Genomic DNA, 3,645 nt, shown 5'->3' with positions numbered 1-3,645 from the left:
TCTAATTTTGTTGATTTGATTCTTCTCCCTTTGTTTCTTGATGAGTCTGGCTAATAGTTTGACAGCTTTATTGACATGCCTTATCTTCTCAAACATATCTTCTCAAAGAACCAGCTTTTGGCTTTGTTGATTGTTGCTATGGTCTCTTTTGTTTCTTTTGCATTTGTTTCCACCCTAATTTTTAAGATGTCTTTCCTTCTACTAACCCTGGGGTTCTTCATTTCTTCCTTTTCTAGTTGCTTTAGGTGTAGAGTTAGGTTACTTATTTGACTTTTTTCTTGTTTCTTGAGGTAAGCCTGTATTGCTATGAACCTTCCCCTTAGCACTGCTTTTATAGTGTCCCATAGGTTTTGGGTCGTTGTGTTTTCATTTCATTCATTTCTATACGTATTTTGATTTCTTTTTTTATTTCTTCTGTGATTTGTTGGTTATTCAGCAGCGTGTTGTTCAGCCTCCATATGTGGGAATTTTTAATACTTTTTCTCCTGTAATTGAAATCGAATCTAACTGCATTGTGGTCAGAAAAGATGCTTGGAATGATTTCTATTTTTTTGAATTTACCAAGGCTAGATTTATGGCCCAGGATGTGATCTATCTTGGAGAAGATTCCATGTGCACTTGAGAAAAAGGTGAAATTCATTCTTTGGGGGTGAAATGTCCTATAGATACCAATTAGGTCTAACTGGTCTATTGTATTATTTAAAGTTTGTGTTTCCTTGTTAATTTTTTTCTTTAGTTGATCTATCCATAGGTGTGAGTGGGATATTAAAGTCTCCCACTATTATTGTGTTATTGTTAGTTTCCCCTTTCATACTTGTTAGCATTTGCCTTATATATTGCAGTGCTCCTATGTTGGGTGCATATATATTTATAATTGTTATATCTTCTTGGATTGATCCTTTGATCATAATGTAGTGTCCTTCTTTGTCTCTTTTCACAGCCTTTATTTTAAAGTCTATTTTATCTGATATAAGTATTGCTATTTCTGCTTTCTTTTGGTCTGTATTTGCATGGAATATCTTCTTCCAGCACTTCACTTTCAGTCTGTATGTGTCCCTTGTTTTGAGGTGAGTCTCTTGTAGACAACATATATAGGGGTCTTGTTTCTGTATCCATTCAGCCAGTTTTTGTCTTTTGGTTGGGACAGTCAATGCATTTACATTTAAGGTAATTATTGATAAGTGTGATCCCATTGCCATTTACTTTGTTGTTTTGGGTTCGAGTTTATACACCCTTTCTGTGTTTCCTGTCTAGAGAAGGTCCTTTAGCATTTGCTGGAGACCTGGTTTGGTGGTGCTGAATTCTCTAAGCTTTTGCTTGTCTGTAAAGCTTTTGATTTCTCTTTCATATTTGAATGAGATCCTTGCTGGGTACAGTAATCTGGGCTGTACGTTTTCTTCTTTCATCACTTTAAGTATGTCCTGCCATTCCCTTCTTGTCTGAAGAGTTTCTATTGAAAGATCAGCTGTTATCTATATGGGAATCCACTTGTGTGTTATTTGTTGTTTTTCCCTTGCTGCTTTTAGTATTTGTTCTTTGTGTTTGATATTTGTTAATTTGATTAATATGTGTCTTGGGGTGTTTTGCCTTGGGTTTATCCTGTTTGGGACCCTCTGGGTTTCATGGGCTTGGGTGACTATTTCCTTCCGCATTTTAGGGAAGCTTTCAACTATTATCTCCTCAAGTATTCTCTCATGGTCTTTCTTTTTGTCTTCTTCTTCTGGGACTCCTATGATTCGAATGTTGGGGTGTTTAACATTGTCCCAGAGATCTCTGAGGTTGTCCTCATTTCTTTTATTTTTTTTTCTTTTTTCCTCTCTGCTTCATTTATTTCTGCCATTCTATGTTCTACCTCACTTATCCTATCTTCTGCCTCTGTTATTCTACTGTTGGTTCCCTCCAGAATGTTTTTTATCTCATTTATTGCATTATTCATTATATATTGACTCTTTTTTATTTCTTCTAGGGCCTTGTTAAACGTTTCTTGCATCTTCTCAGTCCTTGTCTCCAGGCTACTTATCTGTAACTCCATTTTGTTTTCAAGATTTTGGATCATTTTCACTATCATTATTCAGAATTCTTTATCAGGTAGATTCCCTATCTCTTCCTCTTTGGTTTGGTGGGCATTTATCCTGTTCCTTTACCTGCTGAGTATTTCTCTGCCTTTTCATCTTGTTTATATTGCTGTGTTTGGGGTGGCCTTTCCGTATTCTGGCAGTTGATGGTTCCTCTTTACTGTGGAGGTTCCTCGCTGTGGGTGGGGTTGGACGGGTGGCTTGTCAAGGTTTCCTGGTTAGGGAAGCTTGTGTCGGTGTTCTGGTGGGTGGAGCTGGATTTCTTCTTTCTGGAGTGCAGTGAAGTGTCCAGTAGTGAGTTTTGAGATGTCAATGGGTTTTGGTGTGACTTTGGGCAGCCTGTATATTGAAGCTCAGAGCTATGTTCCTGTGTTGCTGGAGAATTTGCATGGTATGTCTTGCTCTGGAACTTGTTGGCTCTTGGGTGATGCTTGGTTTCAGTGTAGGTATGGAGGCTTTTGATTAGCCCTTATTTATTAATGTTCCCTGGAGTCAGGAGTTCTCTGGTGTTCTCAGATTTTGGACTTAAGCCTCCAGCCTCTGGATTTCAGTCTTATTTTTACAGTAGACTCAAGACTTCTCCATCTATACAGCACTGATGATAAAACATCTAGGTTAATGATGAAAAGTTCCTCCACAGTGAGGGACACCTGGAGAGGTACACAGAGTTACATGGAGAAGAGAAGAGGGAGGAGGGAGATACAGGTGACCAGGAGGAACAGAGCGGGGATCAAAAGGGGAGTGAGCAAGCTAGCCATTAATCACTTCCCTATGTGCTCTCCAAAGTCTGGACCCCCTCGGAGATGTTCATGGAGTTATACAGAGAAGAGAAGAGGGAGAAAGGAGACAGAGTTGGCCAGGAGGATAAAAGGGGGAATCAAAAGGAGAGAGACAGATCCAGCCAGTAATTAGTTCCCTAAGTGTTACACAATAAACTGTGGAAAATTCTGAAAGAGATGGGAATACCAGACCACCTGATCTGCCTCTTGAGAAATCTGTACACAGGTGAGGAAGCAACAGTTAGAACTGGACATGGAACAACAGACTGGTTCCAAATAGGAAAAGGAGTTCGTCAAGGCTGTATATTGTCATCCTGCTTATTTAACTTATATGCAGAGTACATCATGAGAAACGCTGGACTGGAAGAAGCACAAGCTGGAATCAAGATTGCCAGGAGAAATATCAATAACCTCAGATATGCAGATGACACCACCCTTATGGCAGAAAGTGAAGAGGAACTAAAAAGCCTCTTGGTGAAGTGAAGGAGGAGAGTGAAAAAGTTGGCTTAAAGCTCAACATTCAGAACACAAAGATCATGGCATCCAGTCCCATCACTTCATGGGAAATAGTTGGGGAAACAGTGGAAACAGTGTAAGACTATTTTGGGGGGCTCCAAAATCACTGCAGATGGTGACTTCAGCCATGAAATTAAAAGATGCTTGCTCCTTGGAAGGAAAGTTATGACCAACCTAGATAGCATATTCAAAAACAGAGACATTACTTTGCCAACAAAGGTCCGTCTAGTCGAGGCTATGGTTTTTCCAGTAGTCATGTACGGATGTGAGAGTTG

The sequence above is a fragment of the Bos grunniens genome, chromosome 4 (genome assembly GCF_055505025.1).
Source record: "Bos grunniens cultivar Pamir isolate PY7600 chromosome 4, Bosgru_T2T1.0, whole genome shotgun sequence".
Lineage (NCBI taxonomy): Eukaryota > Metazoa > Chordata > Mammalia > Artiodactyla > Bovidae > Bos > Bos grunniens.
This window is presented reverse-complemented; position numbering follows the sequence as displayed.